The 22,774-nt window shown below is 47.6% G+C and overlaps 1 protein-coding gene across 1 annotated transcript in view; it reads right to left on the bottom strand.

Moving 5' to 3' along the window:
- The window catches only part of BOC (BOC cell adhesion associated, oncogene regulated), a 55,638-nt gene extending 35,885 nt beyond the window's left edge, over positions 1 to 19,753 (bottom strand). Inside the window, exons 1-2 of the mRNA XM_071560747.1 lie at positions 19,690 to 19,753; positions 19,044 to 19,160 (exon numbers count right to left, since the gene is read on the bottom strand). The gene's annotated coding sequence lies outside the window, so the exon portion shown is untranslated. The remainder of the gene's footprint in view (positions 1 to 19,043; positions 19,161 to 19,689) is intronic.
- Between the last annotated feature and the right edge of the window lie 3,021 nt (positions 19,754 to 22,774).

Raw genomic sequence — 22,774 nt, forward strand, 5'->3', positions numbered from 1 at the left:
ACCTGCCCATGGAGCCAGCCATTAGGACACACTGGCAAGTGCCACAGCCAGTGCTTGCCAAGCAGCAGTGCCTTTGACAACTGCGTACAGCACAGCCCTGCTGCTGGCTCCCCACTTTTCACTCCTGTCCAATCACACTTGCAGCCACGTTAAAAGCACAAGCACAAAGCCGAAGGCACATCCCTGGGCCTGTCACACAACAAGCATCAGCAGCAATTCCAGCTGTAAAGTTTGCTTTCCTTGACACACAGTTTACTTTCTCCATTCCCCCGCATCCCACTCCTGCCACTTACCCCTCACTCCAAAAAGGCTCTCGCAAACAGGCTTAAGCTTTAAATAAATAAGGGCTTGGCAAGTAGCAACCAGCTCCTGTTTCCCTCCCTACCACCCCTGCTCTCCCCCCCGCCACCTCCAACTCTGAGCCGTGGCGCAAGCAGAGCTGGCGAGCGCCGCGCAGGCATAGAAAACAAACACGTGGAGCAGAGCCAGCTGTGAAGTTGGATTTGGCATACACTGTTTGCAAAAAGAATGAAAGCACATGGGAGAAGGGGAAAGGGAAGAAAGGGGGGGTAGAGTGGGGAGCTGGGGTGCCCTGGCCTCAAGGGGAGAGTGTGACTCTCTTACAAAGCCCTGGCACATGCCTGCAGGAGGGTCTGAATGCATGGGTGCTGATCTTATGCCCTGTGAGGATACGGAGGGGAGAGACAGCCCTACAGCCACATTTCCTGAGCTATTTGGCATCACACTTCCCCACCCCCACTCCTAGGGAGATGGACTGTTTTCGCATGCGCTTGTCCTCCCTCCCAGGCAAAATTAGTGTGTTCTGATGCAATACGTGAAAAATAAATACACTTTACCCCCGGGGGCATGCAATTCTCCCCCTTTCTTTCTCAGGGTTTCTTATTTCCCATGCACACTATGCTCCAGGGCCCCACAGCACAGGAAACGCTGATCCAACTGCCCCATCACCTTGGCTGAAATTACAGATGTTGACAGCACATATTTACGCTAATTCCCCTCCTAACTACCCCTTTCTGGAAGCGTTTCAGGTAAAATATCCCTCCTCCCAAACTCAGGCTCCCAGGAGATGTCAGCTCAGGTATTGTTTATTATTCTCCCCTCACCAGTCTGGTCTAGCCAAGGGAATGGCACTTACAGGCTTTAGGAATGGATCACCTATGGCCTTACATCAATATGAAGGTTTCCCTCGCTCTCTCACCTCTCCCAGTCATCTCCTAGCAAAAAGAAACAGAAGTCTATGCACTCTGCCTGGTTTGGGGTAGAATCCAGCGATTTGACGTGGTTTGCTTGTGGTTTCCACCCAAAACCATAAACCAGCCCAGGTTTGCCTGGAAGGTCCTCAGCTGTGTTTGGAGGCTGTAAGAAAAGCAGCAGTGTCCTACCTGGTCTTGGATCTCATCCAAAACAGGCCAGCAGCTGCACAGATTAACAGCCCAGCCTGACCACCCAGCCACCTGCAGACATGTTTTCACCAGTCTCATTACCTCCTCTGAAACACAGTAAGATCTTTACCCTCTCTGGGCCAGCCACCAACATTTGTCCCTCAGCATCGCTCAAACCGACAAACTGACAAGAGGCAATATTTGGACAGGGCTCTTCCTGAGTACTACATTATGCATCCTGATCACAGCCAAGGAAGGCAACTTACCTTGGAGAAATCTTGCAATTGCCTTTTTGTTCTTGGGTGGAATTTACTGAGGGGCCAAAAAAAGCCATGGATTGCTGCAAACAAAGCATTGCTAAAATCCAATCATCCTACTCTGTCTCTCTTGGAGGCAAATTAGGTACTTGCAAGACAGAGAGGGATAGAAACTCATAGTCTTGGAGGTTATGATGCCACACTTCTGGATTCACTTCCTGTATTGGACAAAACATACCCCTGTCTTGTGTCTCAGCTTGCCAGGTTGCAAAAACAGGAATAACAAAGCCCAGCTGGTACAAGCAATAACCAGATGAACATGAGTCAGACAATTTCAGATTCTCAGATGAAAGGTGCTAGACAGGTATGGAGTGTTATTATCTCTACTGCTTCCTGGTAGCCCCAGGATTTTTGAATTAGTAAAGCAGAGATGTTAGCATCCTTGGGATACTGCCTCAGTAACTGAACCAAGAAGGGAAGGGCAGGCTGATTGCAGCAAGGGGAAAAAAACATGAATTTGCACCACACACAAAATATTTTGGTTAAGAGACACAGCAACCAGGATATTGACAACAGAGAACAGGGTAATTCAGTGGGGTCTGTCAGACTAAACTTTCTGTAATCATAGACTGCAAGGAAAGTGTTTGTCAAGCAAACATTCAAACATCCAGCTGCCAAGAACTAGGTAAACAGAGAAGGAGAAGCAGCAGAGGCAATGTGGCACATTTGCAAATACCCCATAACCAGCAGTCACAGGCCAAACAAGTCCATCAGCAAGCACTAGTGAAGCCAAGGGGCTGAGCTCCAGCAGGAGGACCCACCACCAGGATGGACAAACAAGGAGCAATTCATGTCTTCAAAATGTTTTCATCTAGAACAGAAATTGCAGACCTGGGCAGGTATGGGTACAGCAGTCTGTGTGGGTTCAATGGACACTTTCCTGCCCCACACACAAGCAACCACCTGGGCGAGTTTTGAAATGAAGCCAAACTTCAGGTGAAAGAGAGTCCTCCAAGACAACGAGCGGTACCCAACAGCTATCATGCTGTTTTAGTCCCACTTTACCTAGAAACCTGTGGCAGTAGTTACTGTGCTTACGAGGAGCCAGAGAGCAGGGCCAAACACACCACAGATCCAAGGGCAAGCCAGCTGATCCCAGATCAGTGGTGCTGAGCAAGTGAAGGGAAACGTGGGTCTCCTGCTTCCCACCCAAGTGCCTGTCCATCTGTCAGCACTTCCCACCCATGGTACACAAGACTGCTGAGAAGGGTGCCTGGATGACTTAAGAGGGTCCAAGAAAAAGGATTGAAAATACCCAAGTTCAGACATACTGTGCAGTAAGCTGTGCACATGAAATTTCCAACCAGGTCTGCTGACTTCTATGGGAAAGCATTCAAGACTGCATGTCAAAAACAAACCTGAAACCCATCACAGGAAATTCTGCACATGCATCTTTTAGCCACTTGCCCTTATTCTATGCCACCTCAACCCAACAGGTGACACCAGAGTGCACTTACATTCATTTCCTACAGATCAGACCTCTCTTGGCTGTCTAGAAAGAAGTGTGCAAAACACAAGGCATGTTTAAAGGCCAGCAATGGATGCACCATTTCTCTGTTAGTTACTGGCCATTGTGAGATGCACCCACAATGGTGCTGCTATAACCACCCCTCAGCATGTCTGTAGCCCCTTGCAATCTGTGCAAGTGATCAAAAACTCACATGCTGCAGCCAAAGATGCTGGGAAGAGGAAGTTCCCAGTCTTCAGCCCAAAGTTACCTGACCCATTCTTTGTAGCTGAAGACCGTGTTTATGTTTAGGAGGTTCATGGGAGGATTAGGGAAGCTGTTATCCCCCTAGCTAGAGAAAAAGGATTGTGAGAGATCAAAGAGCCAGAGACTGCTGGTCCTCAGGAAGAAGAGGTTTGCAGGTTTAGTTGCGGTGAATAGTGATTCTGAGTTTACACACGGGGACTTTGTGCATTTTATGCATACAGCATTGTTCCGCTCCAGCTCTGAGGGAAGACAGTGGTTTTTCACAGGAGAATCCCTCCCAGATGGAAAAGGATGGACATCTATACAAAGAAACAGTCCAGTACCACAGACACTGAGGTTTTAATCAGAAGATAAATGAACTCCTCTGGAGTCCTGACACAAGTGCTCCAGGTATTTATAACCTGGAAGATATCTTAATGAAGAGACAGTTACTTTAACTTTCCCTTCTCTGCTCCCCTTCTGCATCCTTACCCTCAGTTTGCTACTGTGCAACAGCCCTGAGGCAAACTAAATGAGCAGCCTACACATCATGCAACATTTATGGCCCAAGGCAGTCACAAACAGAGCAGCAGTACATGCCTATGGAGGTTTTCCACTCCCTATACCCTCCAAATCCACAATTTTCTCACATGGGAGACTGGCTCAAAACAGAGAGGAGGAACCAGTGCTGTGACCTCCTAGTGGTCCCCAGCACAACCATGACCTATCCAGGGCTGGGGCTTGCTGCTGTCCCAGTCCCAGAAGTGCAGGGCTCCTTTGGTCAAAGGACAAGGTGTTTCCCAAACACCACAAAGTAAAAGTTCCCTACAACAGGAGCAGCTGAAGCACAGTTCAGCAGCATCCCAACTCCCACCAGGTGCTTTTGGCAAGACACGAGATAGCACAGCACTCCTGACCCTCTGTAAGGAACATACTGATCTTGCTTTTCCAGCAAGTGTTGGACCCTCACTCATAAATAGGTGCAGATTGCTCATCCACTCATTAGAGTTTCCAGTAAAAACTTTGGACTGTTGCTAGCATTTAGTCACAACAGCAGACTTTGGCTTGAGAGCATTCAGATCATCTGAACCACAAAACAGAGCCCTGGACTCCCAGGTCCAGGAGTTTGGTGTTTCCCAGCATGGCAGAAGTGGGTTGACAAAGGGTTAAACCTGTTATAACTTCAAAAATCGTTCTTTGGTTTCTGAAGCAAGAACATCTTTGGCTGGGTCCCCATCTGGGAAATGACATCCCGTCCCCCCTCTCTTCCCCCTCTTCTCCCCCTGAACTCAGAACAAAGCACTGCACTGCCCAACAAGCTCCTCCACTGTTTTCATCTTGGTCCAAACACTTCTTGCGTTTCAACTTCTGCCAAAAAAAAATGCATAAAAAAATATAAAAAAGGCATGTGTGGGGCAGGGGGAGAGGAAGCAGAGAGAGTAGAGGGAAGTCATTAAAACTGAATCTTGATTAGTTACCACTGGTGGAAAAAGGACAGAGAGGAGAGGAGATTTTTTCTGTTGTGATATGCATCTTGGAGCTGAAACCAGTAGACCTAGAGGAGACAAGACTTTTACACACAATCCTCCACCTATGACCAAAACTAACTTGGTTTACCTTTTCAGTCCACCATGTGCCACTCCACCATCATGAGAAGAGACATCTTCCTCAAAACAATTTCTGCTAATCACCACACACATTTTCAGCACTCACATAGCTGTAGCTCTCAAGTGTTCCCCTACCCAGCACTGAGCCCTGTTGGCACAAGGCTGGAGGACACAGCACAGCTGGCCAGCCCTTGCTGGCTTTTCTGCCTTCAATATCAAACACAAAGGCTTGGCCATTGCAAAGCCATAGGGAATCCTGGAGGAAATGAGCCTGGAGAAGATGGCTTGTGCATGCTTTGTGGATAAGCTGGATGGGCCAAATGAAGAGTCCAAGACTGGCTTTGTCTCCAAAAACACACACCCTCCAGACAAAAAAAATTAAACAAATCACACTGGCCAAAGAAGCATTTAAAAGCAAAATAAAAAATCCAGTCTGTAATAGCTGAACCCAGGGACACACAGAACATGTTTTTTGTTCCCTCAGTACCAAAGCCCTTGGTTTCCCCTCCTCTTCATTCCAGCATTTCCCCATCAGGGGTGTCAGAGACAGTTCAAGTTCTCCCAGCAGTTTAGACAAAACTGGGTATTGCTGCCCTGAGGATAAGTGGCTGGGGTCTATGGCAACTGAGGAGATTTGGAGAGCTGAAGAGCTGGGCAGGCTAAACCTACTGCCTTTGGAGAATGACCAAAGAGTCACCCCTCCACCATCCCTACGGCCTGCCATAGGCTGGTGCTTAACTCCAGTATTTGGCTTCCCAAGGTGTGACTTTGGCTGACAAGGCTGTAGGGTTAGACCACTTTGATTCCTCAGAGATTGCTTGTGCTACAGCAGGTGCTCAGCAGCACGTCAAAGAGAGGGAGAGATTAACTCCTTTTTAAAGTATCTCATTACTGTTATATTTTAAAACACAGCTGGCTGAAAATTTTTCAGCAAAGCTACAAATAAATAGATACTTTGAGGAAATTTCCTGCAATTTGAAAACTTTACCAACTGGTCTAGCCTTTATCAGATTATATTCTCTCTCCAAAATGCACAAGCTCCACTTGCTTCTGCTTTCTCTCCTATTAGGACCAAACCCACTGAACCATCAATAAAATTTTAAGATTTCACTGCCTGTACTGTTTAATATGTCAACGAACACCCTCCTGATCAGCACAGCAATCACATAACTCCTTTTTGTTCCACCTTGTGACCTTTCACTTTATTTGTAATTGGAGGTATCACCTCCCCAAACCCAAAGATCCAGACACTAAAATCATTATCTTCTAGCTCTCTCTGCAAAGTACTTCTTTTCCATGATCTGAGATAGATGACAGAACACAGACAACCGGGACTAATAGGTTTTCCTCCTCCTTAGATCGTCCCACATCTCTTCAGCAGCAATGCCTCCATTCTAGTCAACTTGGTTTAGGAAGCAATCAGTTTCTACAGCTGTGGACAACAGTCAAAATCACCATCTGTCATGACATCCTACATAAAATAAATAAGAAAGACAACACCACCCACTACCACCTATTAGCAGACTGTTAAGGAAAGCAAACAATCACCCACTTCTGAAGAAGCCTAATACAGTAGGAGCATTTCACTTCTAGTCCATCCCTGCCTGCCTGTAGCAGACAAAGCCTGTTTAGTACCCTCTGTACAAGACTCTGCTGTAACATAAACAGCAAATAAAGTCCTGGGTTCAGTGGAGAAAAGGTGCCCTGTGAGTGAGGCTCTGTACATGAAACAATGGAAATGCTTGCCCCAGAAATGCTGCCTTTCTACAGTACTCCTCATTTTACCATGATGGTTCCCATTTAAAGCCCCTTCAACCTTGAAAGAGACAGCTTGGAGCTCCCAGTCCTCCTTACCCCAGTGCTAACCCACTCCCTGTAGCCCAAAAAAGGAAACGAATCATGAACAAAACACTTCCAGTACTTTTTTTTCCAGCCTATTGTTATATGACTGCATTTGGAAGCAAGGGAGAAAAAACAAATACATGACTGTGGTCAGAGTCTGGCCTAGAATTTGGGAAGGGAAAAAAAAGAAACCTCAAAACCCAAACCCAATCCTTGTTTTATATGTTTAGTCATTTTTGGAGAAAACTGTAAGCAGTAAAGAGACCAAGAATAAACACTGACACCAGCTCCTAGGCTTTGGAGGGGGACAATAGCAGATTCTAATCAGTTCTCCATGTCTCAGTGTATTCTGTTCCACCCAAGACATTCTTAAAAGCCTAAACCTAATAGGGTAATAGTCTAATCGAAGAAGTCTACCTCTCCTTCTGTTGCAAAGGACTACGACATTTTTGAGTTGTGAATTGCTTCCTTCTTAATGTAAAAATCACCTTCGCTTGAGAGGTGATAGTCCATATTTCACAGAAAAGATCAGATTATGCTCTCCAAAGACTCACCCACCAGTGGTCTGGGAGAACATGGCAAATCCCTAACATTTGCTTGTCTACCAGGGAAAAAAAATCTAAAACTCATGAAGATCCTTATATTACTGTCCAGTAAAGGAATTACCTCATTTTAGAGAGATGCTTTAAGAACTCCGTATTAGGTGCTTTAGGAAAGCCATCCTCTGCCTCAAGGACATTTATCTCCAATTGCTTACAGGGACTGTCAATGCTGTCTCTGAGAAGGGAACTCTTTGACTCTCCCATAGCACAAAATAACCCCAGAAAAAACTTTCACTTGTCAATGCAAAGTTATCTGAAGACCAGTTCAGCAGGTCTCTCCACAGATAAACAGCACAACAAATATTGTCACTTGCTACAGACGACAAATGCAGTATTAGAAGTAGAAAGAAATAAGTTTTTCCCCCCTCCCCCCAGCAACTGGGAAAACTCAGCTATCTAAGAGAAACATAAAATCAGAATTACCATTAGGGAAATTATTAGCCATTTCTTAATCTGGAAAGTACCATAAACTCTTTTAGGAAGAAAAGCACTCAGTTTTCAGAAAATGCTGCTCCGTGATTTTAGATCCAGTTGCACAGTTGGCACACTCTGATCTGGGATGGGTAGAACAAGCTGTTTTCATATAGTCACATTCACACACGCTGTGGGATTTAATAGTTCCCCAGGAAATAGATAAGCTATACAAACATAAAATGTTACAATGGGACAAAAAGCAGCTTAAAGAATTCCCTCTGCAAGCCCAACAGGGAAACAATGACAATTTCCCTCTGCATTTCTCACCAACTGAAATTTTTCTGTTTCTCTGTTTTGCTCTTCTGATAACAAGCATCTGTTGGGATCGTCCTTTGCCATGCAAGAGTGGACTGCAACCATCACAGCCTTCAGGGTTTTATACCCCAGCAAACCCTCTGCAGACCCTCCTCTGTAGAAACCACAGTTAAACCTCTGCTGGTCTTACCCATCAACTACAAAGTTCTTACATGGAAAATTACTCTTTTTTTGCAGCCCCCAAGTAGCTGAAGCAGACCTTCATAAAAAACACAATGACCCTTTAGCAAAGGTGATCTCTTGACGTTCCCCAGATATGCCTTTTGAAGGATCTTTATTTTAGGGTCTTCCTTCCCAGCCCTTACCTACCACCGTTTTTTCTCGTGTATTTCTTCAGCAGAAAGCTCTAGAAGCCCAAGTCGGAAGGCTCCCAGATAGAGCTGACCATCTGCAGCTCATTAAAGGCTCACTGAGCCTTTCTGGCCTGGTGCCTGCATGCCCCTTGCAGAGGCTGGCACTTCAGCACATGTCATGTCCACTGGCTCCTGAGCTGCTTCTCTGGCTGCCTGTATGGAGACAGGTCAGCATAAAACCCTCCCAGTTTGCAACATGCTGTGAAATCAAACACTGGCAGAGACTCGAAAATGTTGCCTTTGAACGCTCAAGCCCCAGTCCACCAGCTGGGGGAGAGAAGGGCAGGAGAGACATGGCTCTAATTTCTCCAGAATAACCTCTGGGGAGGCAGCAGCCCCGCCTGCATCTGCAGGCAGCCACTCTGCCCGGGCAAGGGCTCCCCAGACCCGCTCTGACATGCCAGTGCTCTGCACTCCCCTCAGGTTGGTGAGGGCTGGGAGCACCTCTCCAGCAGTGGGCTGGTGCCTGAGGAGGCACCCCTAGTTGTTCCTTATCAGCCTTCCCCAAAACAAGTAAGGGCAGGGGCATCCAGGATATGGCCCAACAAGCCTTTCTCAGCCCCAGCAACTGTTGCTGGCAGCAGAGGGACCTCAGGCAAGGAGGGGAAATTAAAGACAGAAAAGGGGAAGAAAGGAGAGTGTAAGGACCTGGCGGGGGTACCCACATCCTTAGGGAGGCAGCACTCATGCAGGGAACAGGGGCACACTAGAAGCCTCAGCTGCAATCCTGTTCTCTCTGGGGTCTGAGGCAAAACTGAAAGGCATGTGTGCGCCAGGAGAGGGGAAGAGATTATTTTCCCTAAGCATGAGAAGGGATGGGTGGCACAAACCCACCCTGTTCCTAGGTTCAGCAGGACAGAAGTCAAGGCAACAGCTATGTTGGTGCCACTTTGCAGTCTCATTCACATGGAGTGACCTGGGACCAACAGAGAAAGAAAAAGCCATAACCATGCAGCTGTCTGACATCTTCCACCACTCTTCCATTTCCAAGGCACTGACTGAGCTTTCGAAGGGTGCAAACACCTCATCTAAGATCTCTCTGTAATTCAGTTATTTGGCTTGCAGTGATCAAATCCACCTGCAAAATGGAGGGGTCCTACTTCAGACAGGCTCCTCTTCCTGCAGAGTAGAGCAAGGAGTCATCTCTTCACTGAGACATAAAGAGCCCTTGGCAGCACAGTGCCATTAAAACCAGTATGTTTCAAAGCACTCCTCTAAGCAAAAAGCCTCCAGCTGCAGTTCAAGCTGTTACTCAGTCAGCAGCAGGACATGGCCATGAGCAGCCCTTCAGGACAGCTTGTCCACAGCTTTTAGCAAACAAGTACATACCAGAAGAGGATGCATGTGCATCCCCACCTGCTTCCCCAAACAGTGCTCTGAGTCAGACAAGAAAGGAACCTGCTCAGGTTTCACTGAAACAATCCTATTGTTCTTGAGTAATAGATCCCAGTTAACCCATCAAACCAGGTTTCGCTCATGTCCTGCCATTGGTGTCCACACAGCTGTTCCATCCTGGGCTAGCACTGTGTGCTGAGGGCAGATTAGCATTCAAGTACACCTGTGTGACCCCAGACACATGCTCAGTATGGCCTGCAGCTCTCAGAAAGAGCAGGTCTTTGTAATCCTGCTGTCCTCTCATCCCTGTTTCTTCCAGCATAAGGTACCTCTGTGCTGACCACAAAGGTGTGAACATCTCCTCTTGCACCTGGGCACATTGCAAGTCATGGACGTGGCCTCAGCAGCATCTGTTGAAAGTTTACCCTTGGCTCGTGCACTGAAAAGCAATGCCTCCAGAGCAGGAGGAGCACAGTCCCAGATTCCCTGTGGCAAGAAGGCACACAATATTTATGTAATGATATTGTTTTACTTGAGATTGCATGCTGCAAGCAAAACACTTCTATTACACTGGCTCTCTGCTCCTCCAGCTATCATTCAAAGCACAGTGCTGCAACTGAAAACTAGGTGACAGGAGAGAATTAAAGACATAACCGGCTCCTTTCCTTTCCCTCCAGCCACGCACTCTTGCTTTCCACCTGTCGCTCCCCAGCTCCACAAGACCAGCGGCCCACCCCAATGTAAGGCATGTCACAGAGGCAAGATGCCACCAGCAACACCTGCAGTGCCATGTGCCCCATGTGGGAAAACCACTCACCGGAGCACATGTAGCCACATCACTCCTACTGAGATGTGAGCTGAGGGCTAATGAAGATGAGACTCTGAAATGGGCAACTCTCAGCTTTGGCAGACACCCTTCAGTTAAGCCCTAGCGACCCTTAACTTTGACCTCCCCTTCTGATGAGCAGGGCAAGGTGGAGGATGGAGCACAAGACTGTATCAGGCAACATGGGGTCTGTACTAAGCTCCAGTCCTGGCCTATTGAGCTACTCCAAGGCATGTGTCCTTTCCATGCTCTGTTTTAAACTTCTTTTCTGCATTAGCTGTGCTGTTTTGAAGGGGGATGTAGAAACCATCTCCCACTACAGGTTAACGTGGTCTCTATCATAGCTGGGTCCCAGCCTCAGTTAAAACCTGTAGACACAACTGTAATACAAATAATAATTTAGGTTTTGGAATTCGGTGATGGCGGAAGATGGCACCGCAGGCTTTTCTCAGGCCTTAATCCAGAGAGTCAAGAAACCTCTACTTATCTTCAATGCTGAAGCAATGCAAAAACTAGGGTTTGCCCACATTTTTGTGGCTAAAGAAATTTGCGCTTGTTTGCTTGGTCACTACTTTGGGAAATTTTTTTAAAGGTGGTTCTTTCAAGTGGCACAGAGGCTGGGGATGTCCAAAGCTATCGCCAGGGAGACAGATTACAGAGTCAGGCATCAACGATAAACACAGCTTGCCACTTGCTCTTGATGCCATTTCGTTCTCTTTGTGCTTCTATTCTCTCCACAAATCTGCAGACCAGGCAACCGTGAGGAAAACTGGACAACTGTATATTTAGCAAATATGTTCCTGTCTAAATTGCTACATGATGTAAGTAGCTGACACTTGCTTCACCAAAAGACCACGGGCTTCCTGATGCCATCAGTAGGATCCCACAACTCATACTGCACATTTACATATCAGGCAAGTACAGCTGGCTCTGGTGAGAGTACAGGTAGACTTGTGCCTGTTGTGTGAGACACAGGGCTGGCTTGTCTTGCTGTAGCAATGTAAACCCTATCTCTTCCCTAATGCTTCCTGCAACTGACTTCTCACCTGTCTGCCAAGAGGGAAGTAGGGTCAGCAAACATACACCTAGGCTCCAGCAGCACCAAGATATGGTACTGACCTCTCTTTTACAGAATCCATCACTGAGCTAATGTGCTGCATGTTCACTGAGCGTAGTTGACCGTGATCCTGAGACCTTCTCCCTTTTTGTTGTCTGGGTCTGGAGCTGGAGTGACAATATGCTAAACTACCCTTGCAACCTTCAAAGCAGCTCAGGTACCCAGAGCAGCAAGTTCCTCAAAGGTGTCCAGCCCTTGTGCTGCCCTGGACTCTTTCTCTATAGCATTACACAGGTGTTCAGGCACAAGCTGGCATGCAAACAGGAGCTCTGCTCCTCACCTGCTGGAAAGCAAAGACCTTTGCCCTTTAGGCCAGTCCCAGACACTCTCAAAGCAGCACCTGAGTGATGAAACACTGATGATGGGCACAACCAGAGCAGCTTGTATGACTCTCTGAGGAGGTCTTCATGTGCCCCCTTCTCACAGCCCTGTCTCACCCCACAAGCCTCCAGCTCCAGAAGATGGAAACCAGATACACCACTTGGACTGCTGAGGGGTAGGGAAATCCCCACCGGACTCACGACCTGGTAGATATCAAGCCCTCCTCCTGCAAGTGTCCCACAGCTCTGCTGTGGTCTGGCTGACCATGCCACAAGGCCCTAGAAACAGTTAGTAATGGGATGCTCCTCATCTGATTCAAATCCCATTACAGTTGGATAATTAGGGCATCTCCTTCTGCCCAGATGACTTTGGCTTAGAAACTGCACTTCAGCTGCCTGCAGGCCAAGATGTGCCTGATAGCCCCTTCTGAAATAGAGTCCAATTCCATGCAGGAGTAGGTGGTCAGGACTAACCCGGACAGCTGTTACACTGGTGACGGTGGGATTGTACCACTAACCCAATAAATGTGACCCTGCACTTAAAAGTGAGAAGGAGAGTTGTCTCGTCCCTCAATGCACAAATCTCATTGACTCTCCACCACAACATTAAAGCCAGCCCAGGTATTTTGAAATAATCCACACACTATGTTTTTGAAAACATCTCTTAACACTGGGACTCAAACCCACCTCTTCAATCTGACAGGGCTTGGGTTTGTTAAACAAGCAACTTTCCTCTGGGGACATAAAAAATAAAAATCACATTCCCATCACCATTCAGGAAGGAACCTGTCACCGACAGCAGCAGGCTCTAAAGAAACAGGACCAGCTAGTCCTTTTTACTACCCATGGTCAGGAACTTTCCTGCTCCCAAGGGGACTGCCATCCAGCAGAGTGCTGAAGCAATAAGAATGCTCTCCACGTCAGCTACAGCTCAGGGAGTAACTTGGGACAGAAGGCACTAGATTAGGTTTCTGCAACATCTAGAATACTATTGGCTTCCAAATAATTGTCTATTTGTGTGCGTGCATGCACAAGAATCTTCATTCCATGGCCTGTCTTTGTGCCAACATATTCCCAGCGCTGTGACTCTCTTGGGACAAGGCCCATACTTGTATTCAATCTCGGCTTTGGCTTCCAAACACTAAGGTTTCAGATTATGTTTTAAAAAACATTTTCTCTGGCAACTGGGCTGCTAATGGATTTGATGTTTTTGCTCTCACCTCCTCCCTACCTTTAAAAGCTTGGCACTAAAGGGCTTCTTTGAAGATAAGGCCAAATTTGCAATTTAAGGGGAGGAATTTCATAAAGTAGATTTGAAGGGATGAAGGAAAAAAACAATGAACCCAGGAGCCACTTTGCCTGTTGAGATGTACACTGTACAGTACATAGGATTACAATGGCCTCTCTGTACCACCACTGGCTGTAACCAGAAATTCGCTGCTGCTGCAGTGCTACTACCTACGCTGGACTCCCCCAGCGTCACACTCAGAGAGGGGCTTCTCTACAGCCACACACCCACCTACCCTCCAAATCAAAAGCAAGTTGCAGCCTTTACAGAGCCCACATCCACCCAGCAAGCAGGGAGAGACACCCCCAGAGGCAGCCACAGGAGCCTCCCAGTGGGCTGTCAGTGGCACAGGAGGCTCTCTGCTAAAACTGTTGTGGTCCTTATCCAAGAGGTTTTTCGAGCATCAGCAAATCTGTGGTTTCTCTTGACCTCCAGCAGACCTGTTCTCCACACCACAAGGAGGCAGGGAAGTGCCACTTACACATTTTTCAGGTGGAGAACCGAGGCAAAGAGCAACCTGTCCCAATCTGGGAGGAAATCTGTGGTGTAGCAGAGACCGAAATGCAGTTCTCTTCACATCCCAGGCTTGCACCCTAAGACAGTGGCATCATTAAGCAAAGAGGCTGCTCTCCCTAAAAGTACCAGGATAAATTACAGTGGCACTATCAGAGGAAGCTGCACTTTGCATATAAACCCTTTATCCACATTCGATGTTTATTTCTCAAAGACTACCTCAGTAGGTTTATAATACCACAGGCTTTTTAAACCACTCTAAACTCAGCACATGAATTCACAGGGCTCAGCCTAACCTGTCCTTTTGTCAGATAGAAGAAAAATAAAAAGTAACCTCATTTTGGTATTTGAAAGTTGATGGCACAGCTCTGACAGGGATATTGACACCCTTTTCCTCTCCACTCATGATCTAAAGATCAGCAGAAGGGCCTGATGTACAGTCTTTAGACACACAAGCTTGTTCAGACTCGCTGAGATAGCAACCAATGAACACATCCCTTGCATTTGGCATGGCCCCAGGTCTATAATTGTGCATAGGTGTACAACCTGCTGCCTAATCTTCTTGCCACAGTGGACCTGAGAGAGCCAAAATGGCATTGCTGCTGCAGGGCTCAGGGTGAAAGACTTACTGCTTATGCCAAGCACAGAAGTTAATGAAAAATGACTGGTTTCCAAAACACCATCTGGCTTTCACACACATATATAGAGACACCACAGTCCAAAACCTCTGTGAACTTGACAACAGTGGGTTTTCATAGGGGCAACACATTGTGGTGTGGTTTGGACTTTACCCAGCAAGCCTCCAACATGCTGCATGGGCACAAGGTGCAGTCACCATCCTCACATCTAAGGGGAGCTCCGGGAAGGGTTTTGGACACAGGGCAGCAGCCTCTTAAGATCAGCCAAGCAGAAAGCAAGGATAAAGTTTGGCTCTCACCTCTGTACTGGCACAGTGCCCATAAGGAGAGAGAAGAAGCTTGAGCACGTCCCACACGCTCCCTGAAGCACATTTCCCTCCATCGATGCCACCAGAGCCAAAATAAATTGGCACTGCCTCTTACTCAAGAGCTCCTACAATACTCAATGCCAGCCCTGAGAGCCCCTCTCAGGCACCCTGTCTGCGCTGTGCCAGGTGCTCTGCTAGCAAGCCCATCAGGCCTCCCATCCCATTTGCCCTTTTGCAGGGAAGAGAGGCTATTTTAATAAAAGGAGCATGCAACATCCTCAGGGCAGGGATCTGTTGTTCCCTGTTTAAGTAGAAAGCCCTGCATTGCCTGCAGCAGCTTTGGGACTGTGTCAGCATCGAGCAGGTTTTTTTCCCCTGCAACAAATATCTTTCTGAGCTTTTCAGCCAACTTGCTTCCACTGCATCCATACTCCTTTTGTCTTAGCTTTTCACAGACACTCCTACAGCTGTGTTGCTGGAGCACACGCTCCTGTGGAGAGATTTTAAAAGATTCTTATATGCAAACATGCATACAAAGCAAATTTTGAAACCTTCCCATCCTGCAAGGATTCTCTCCAGAAAACTGCTGCAAGCACTGTGTTCAGCCAATGGAGCAGAAGATACAATGTCGTATGATTCGGGGCCAAAAGGAACTAAACCAAATACAGGCAATAGAAAAAGATGTTTGTGATACCTTTTGTTGAACAGTTACCCAAAGTACATTTAGAAAACTGGAAGATGGTATTCACCTCCATTCCACCTAAGGAGCTGCAATTCATTTGGTCATTATTTGCCTTAAATTGTTCTTGTGGCCAAGGAACTGGAATACATAACAACCTCAAACTGAGACTGACCACAGGAGCACCAAAATACATGGCAGCAGGTTTTTCCCTCAGGATGTTTTCAGTCTAACCAGAAACAAGAAGTCTCCAAAGATTTTGCAAGAGAGCTTTTTTCTCATGGGATATCCCACCCTAACTGTAGACTTCTCACTGCAAAGTTTTTAGCCCAGGAGGTAACGGTTCAGACCAAGAGATTTGCAAGCCTTGGCCCATAACATGTCAGCAGTGACATATCAAGTCATCTGTGCACACTAGAGAAGTCCACGGGCATTGAGCCTCATCCCTTTGAGGCACTCAGCACTTGATATTACAAGGAACAACCCAACACCATTTACTGCCAAAGAAACTTTTGTTAACCTGGAGTTACATTGGCCTCCTGCAGTTGTAACTAAAGTGAATGACTAAACTGAGCCCAGCTGAGCCTGATGTCTCCAAAAACCCACCTGCAAGCCAATCTGGGCTAAAACAACCAGTGTGGTCCCCAACATACTCTTCCCTGTCATTGCTCCCTCACTTCATGAGGCACAAAAGGTTGGGTTTTGGAAAACAGCCTGTCTTTTCCTGAGAAGCAAGTAATTTTGGAGGCATAGAGGTGCCTCTCCAGCCCTGTGGTAGTCCTGAGGAGGCTCAGCATGACACAGAGGATCCTCCCTGGTACACCTGAGCTCTGCTCTGTGAGACGTGAGGGTGGGTACTGGTTGGCTGGTGAGAGTCAAAGTGGAAAGCAGTATCTGCCCTGCCACAGTGCTCAACACACCAGCACAGGGTCTAGTCCCATCTTCTGCATGGGAACTATAAGGCACAGGGCAGCAAAGGAAATTGTTTAAGCTCACACAGGGCATGTGCACTGGCTGACAGCCCAAACACCTCCACATCCAAACACATGTTTCCAGTTGAAGTGTCTTTCCTGTCCTATCACTCATCTTCCCTCCCACAGCCCAGGTAGGAGAAGTAATAGTTCTTTTTTTCACATTGTGCTTGTTATCAGACTGCAATGTTTCTGTGCTCTTAAGGGCATGTGGCTCAGGAAAAGGCCAGGAAACACTGCCAGGGAGATTTGGTGGTGTTTCAGTCAAGTGTGGTCATTCAGTACTAATGACAAGAAAGCACACAAGGCCTGTCCTACATGGATTAATTTTCTTAACTCAGGAAAGGAAGTTTCTCTTCTGCATCTCTGGGGAGAATGGGGACAAAGCAGGCTGCTTGCTTCATAGACCCTCCTGTTATGCTCCTTGCTTCACAGGCGGCTCCAGCTGGCTCCTGAAGGGACAACTCTGCTGGCCCCAGTCAGATGAAGAAGTTGTAACAGCATCCTGAAAGCATTGTGGGCTTGTCAGTTTGGTAGTGAAGGCTTGGAGGGATCTGCCTGCTACTAGTTTTGAGGGCAGAGCAGAATTTCAAGGACCTGGGTGAACTGGGTAATGATTCACCTGTCTCTCAGCAGAGCAAAACTCCGAGCCAAAAGTCTCACACTCAAAGGGCTGGAAAGTTGTGTCTGACTTCAACTCTCACAGCAAACACCTACTGGGATCTCTTTGGCGTGGTATATGCAAGATGAGTCCCTGTAACTTTATCTGGAGAGGAGAATTAAGAAAAGGACATGGAACAAAACTCCATTTACTTCTTGTGAGAGAGTATCCCACATCCTGCAGGGAGCTCACAGCTCTCCCTGATAGTCCTATTTACTTCAGAAGATCCCCACATGACTCCTATTAGCATGGGAAGTTATTTCACCTTAGTTTCTTTAGGTCACTTAAATAAACAGAACAAACCTTCACTGTAAACAAATGATATGTTTCTGCTGAAATCCTTCCCTGAGCCACGAACCTCAATATCCAACCCATTAAGTCAAAGTATCTGCCATGTATGTATATAGGCATAAATATGGAAGAACCTTCCTCTAATCGTAGGCACACTGAGTCATTTAGTTTCAAAAGAAAAGAAAGCTAAGACAAAATTCTACTTACAAAACGCCCACATTCTTCTAATATTTTCCATGGTAGTTTTTTAGCCCATGGGAAAAGAAACTTAAATGGCAGATTGCAAATGAACGTATCAAAAAGACACTATGGTAGCAATGCAGAAATTAAGAGAATTGGGCACCAAGAAAAACATTTAAGACATGCTGGGAATTACATGCAGTTGCTGAGTGCATGTATGGATTCCTGTTATCCCACTCACATAATGCCACAGAGAGGTCAAGAGAGTTTCTTAAAAACAAACACAGACTAAAAAAAAACAACTTTAATAGACCTGAACTGCCTTTAGCACAATGCCAGTGAAATAACACTTGGGGTACCAGAATTAGTTGGGGAAGTGCCCAAAGATACAGGATTTGTATTAACTACCTTTTGCCAGCCAGGGGTATTAGTAGAAGTCTATTATTTTTTTCAAAGTAAGTATTAGTATTTTCAGAGCACTTTAAAAAATCTCATTTGGACACGGCTACGAATTCAGCATCCCACTTTCTCTCCAACACATTTTCTATTTACAGTCATCATCCAGAGGACCTGCCAAAGTTGCAGTTTGGGCAGGGAGGCACACATGCAGAAATCCTACAACATCCCGCTGCCGGACAGAAAAGTACTTTCCCTGACCCAAATGGCTCCTCATCCTTGCACCAGGGTGAAAAACTCTACAGTTGCACAAGGACAAAAATGTTACTAATAGACTACCCACCCCCACTTTTCTTTGAAGCAGCAGCAGCCCCTTCACAGAGCACAAACCAAAATGCCTTCGCATCTGCTCTCTCATCAGCTTTTGACAAGAGCTGGGGCAACGGAGGATGAATCTGGGGTTTACAGTGCACAGCTTCTCCCTCTCCCTCCCTGCACTGCTCATCGTCCTTCCTGGGCTACCGGCAAGGAGGACGGGGCAAGGTCGTGGACCAAGCTTTTGGCGGAGTTTGCGGCAAGCGCTGGAGCAGGCGGTGTGTGCGTGCTCTGGGCCCTCCATTAGCGCTGGCCGAGCCGCCGAGGAGGGAGACCTGGGGGGCGATGTCCGAGCCTCCCACACCTCACCTGCCCGAGCCAAAACAGCCCCGCACTGGTGGGGACCAGCAGGTCTCCACGACTCTCTTGTCACGTCTCCCGCATCCCTACGCAGACCCCTCGCTCACATCCCCACACCAACTTCCCAAACTCTGTCGCTGCCTGAAGATGGATGGGCGGAAAGCCCAGCGCCCCATCGCCCCATCGCCCGCCACCCCCGTCCGTCCTCCCCCCAGGCCGGGCCCTTGGTCTGCACTCACCGCGGTCTCCAGTGGAACGGGAGGGGGGAACACAAAGATGCCCCAAACGAAAGGAAGCAACAAAGAGGCTTAACTCCAGGAGCTGGGAACTTCCAGGCCGGATCTGCGGGGAATTCACTACACACACACACACACACACACACACACACACACACACACACGCCAAAAAGAAAAAAAAAGAAGAGAGAGAGAGGAAAAAGATTGCGGGAAAGCCTGGTTTTGGGGGTAAGGGGAAAGTGCGGGGCCCTCGGTTTGGGGGTGTTGGTTGTGCTTATCCTGCGGGTTGGCGCTGGGGATGGGGCGCCGCGCTGAGCTCAGGCGCGGCGGGAGGAGGAGGAGGAGGAGAAGGAGGAGGAGGGAAGAGACGCCGGGATGCGGGAAGCCAGACCCTCCATACGGGAGACGGCTTTTGGATGACTGAACTCTCAAACAATTCCCTGCTCTGGCTACTCCTGCCCCAGAGCCTCCCTCCTCCCCTCCCCCTGAGGAGGAGGGAAGAAGAGGAGGAGCCAGAGGAGGAGAAGACGCGAACAAAATAACCTTTCCCCAAAGCCAGGCAGCGGCCGAGCTGTGTCCCGTGCTCGCAGCATCCCCTGCTCGCAGCATCCCCTGCTCGCAGCATCCCCGTCCCCGCAGTGCCACTCACCGGGAGCCGCCAGCCCCCCGCGCCGCGCTCTGCCCGGCAGGCGGAAGCGGGAAAGTTGGGATGAAGTTTGGGCTGGGCGGAGAGAGGCAGGGAGGGAAGCAGGGAGGCAGGGAAGGAGGGAGGCAGCCAGCCCCGCGGTGCGCAGGGGTGTCCCGGGGGGCGCAGGGGTGTCCTGGAGGCCCCGCTGCTTGCGGCGGCTCACGGAGCCCCCGGGTACCCCCCGGGCGAGCATCCTGCCTCATCCCGGCCATGGCGGAGCCCTTGGCAGCCACCAGTTGTAATAAATACCACAGTAAAAAAAATAATTTCTTTCAACCATCCCCTCCCGGGAGGTGCTTGCTCTCACAGAAAGTGCCACAGGCACCAATTTTCGGAAAAAGCAATGACACCGCTCCCTGAGATTAAACCAAACCAGCTCCTGCTCACTGGGTCTCCCCACGCCCAAGGACCAATACATGCCCCAAAACTTCCATCTTTCAAGGCCCTTCAATAAAGACTATCTTGAAACATCTGCTGTCACTGAAGGTCAGGATGGGTTTCTCACATCTTTGCCATGTGCAGAGCATAGATGACAAACATAACCTGTAGTTTCTGAATGTGAAGCTCTTCAGCCTTCAAAGAAGGTGTAAGAGTTGAAGTTTTTCATCATGTCATCATAAGTTTCAGAGTTATTCCTGTTTAGTGGCACTGTGGGATGGGGTTGGTCTGGTTTACCAATTTCTCACACATGAGGATGATGCAAAGGATTTCGGGGGGGGGAGTTCTATCTGGATTTGGGTTTCTTACTTGGTTTATGACATCGGTACTGAAAATATCAAAACTGATTTTTCTGCAGGATTTCCTGAGTTCCAAGGGAATGTGTTTTCATGGCTTCTTCAACCTGCATTTGAATAGATAGGCTTATCAAATTGAACACAAAGGCTTATCAGGTTGAGCACAAACTTCCTTCCTCTGAAATGATAACTTCGCTAATTATCTTTTAAAGTATTGTTTCCAGGATTTGGAGTTTTTCAGTGTTTTTTTCAGTAACACACTCCTCAGGTGCTAAATCCATATGTAGACACCTCACTAAATTGGGCAATTTTTACAAGTGCTAAGACCTCTAGCACCTGCTTTGTCTGAAAAACAGGGGTTTCCTAATTTAGAGCAGTCGTAAACTGTCCTAAATTAGAGCAGAAATTGAATTAGCCCTGACTAGTTTTAGGCTTACAGAGGTCAGAAGAAAGAGGCAAGGAAACAGAATTAGAGCTACTTTGTGCAAAGAAGTGCCCCAGGGCTTATTTGATGTTAGGAAAATTAAAGATTGCAGCCCTGCAGGATTACATTCCCTGTTTATCCCCAGGGCTAAGGGAAACGGTGGGTGCAACAGTGCCCTTCATACACTGCCCTTCCCATCTGCCTCTTGAAAGAAATGCCTTGGGACGAAGCAGGATTCTGGTTTGTGCAGCCATCTCCTGTTGGCATCCCTAGACAAACCAGTGGCAGTCCTGCTTTCAGGAAGTTCTCTTGCCGCTGTGCTGGGGATGCATGTTCTCGACTGGCACCCATTTATTTCAAATTCCCCACCAGAACTGACTTTTGCATGCCACTGGCCTGTCTGAAGCTCTAAGTAGTGTGAAAATTGAAACTCTTTCCTTTATCCCTAGTTCCTCATAAGGAAGGTTTTACTGTGGGCATTGACCAGGAATAGCCCATGTCTGGGGGGAGACCTGTATCCTTGGAGGTGCCAGAGCCCCCTGATCCTCAGCTACAAGCTTGCGCAGATCAGCCTCGTCCCTCTCTGATCCCAGACAAAATTCCCACTGCTGCTGCCATCGGATGCAAAGGCTCCTCCTTGGGGCCGCTGAATCTCCAGCTGCTTGATATTGTGAGGAGCAAGGCAGGGGGCACAGAGGGACTCCGCTTGAAAGGGCGACCTCAAAGGAAACCGGACCCTGGCATGTCGGCACGATACTCAGTGGGTAACAGGCTCAGTTAAATTTGCTCATTCAGCCAGCTAAGAGGGAAAGTTTTCTCATCTGTCCTGCTATGTTTAATTCATCCTCACATGCCTCCCAATTATGGCAGGAGTAATAAACAGAAGGGGATGTTGGGGGCAGGGGGAGCCAGCCAGGCCCGAGCCACCAAACCTAAATGCCCCCAAAAATCATGAGCTGCTCACTGCTGGGGTCTGTCATCCTGGGAGAAGCTGATCAGCATCCATGGCTTCAAGTCCTTATAAATTTTAGTCCAGATTCAGGCCTGAATTCTGTTGTTATGCCTATTTTTCTCCAGAAATGTACATTGCAGGAGATATGTTGCAGTGATGCTCTCAGGTATCCATGTCTGCCGACTGAGTTAGGCAAAATTCCCAACAAAAGTAAAGGCAGCATCTCTACCTTGGTGAAGGCTCTCAAGTTCATGCCCAAGTTCTTATAGCTCTGCATCTTTGCAAAAATGAAAAAATGGTGGGGGGAATTGGGATATGAAGGAAAAGACAAGGTGGATAAAATGCTCCTTCTCAGAGTGATTTCTAAGCTCTCTGGCCATATTGTGGGAAATTCCTGGTGAGTTTCGTGAAAGAAAGGATAAGGAGGTGATGACTAGCTCAGTCCCAGCAGTGGCCTGGTCTGAGGGTAGTGGTCATGGTCCAAAGTGACCAGAAATTCATCTTGTGTACTCTGCGGAGGAGAGGGGAAAGACTCACATGAGGAAGGGATGTGAATGGGAAGCCCCTGGTTTCAGGATGAGTTTTACTTTGTTTACCCTCTTGTATAGCTATTTGTTACTTCGATAATCCATAGGAAATGGGATAATTTATCTCTCAGCATGTCAAATTAAATAAACAAATAAAACCTTGTTTGGCTGGTGAGAAGCTTAAAAAGGAAAGTGTATTTGTTTAGGGATTCAAGAACTAAGCATCTTTCAGGAGCAGAAGATTAGGAAAGAAATCAGGGAAACAAAGGGGGAAGTGATTCAGTCATCAAAACTCAGCCAAATTAAAGAGGAGGGGTGGGATGGGAGGACAAGACCTGTCTATATTAGGAAATCTCTACTGGTGTAAACTAAACCAACTTGATGTCAGTTTAGTTTTACCAGTAGGGTC

Source organism: Pithys albifrons, chromosome 1 (assembly GCF_047495875.1).
Source record: "Pithys albifrons albifrons isolate INPA30051 chromosome 1, PitAlb_v1, whole genome shotgun sequence".
Classification (NCBI taxonomy): Eukaryota; Metazoa; Chordata; class Aves; order Passeriformes; family Thamnophilidae; genus Pithys; species Pithys albifrons.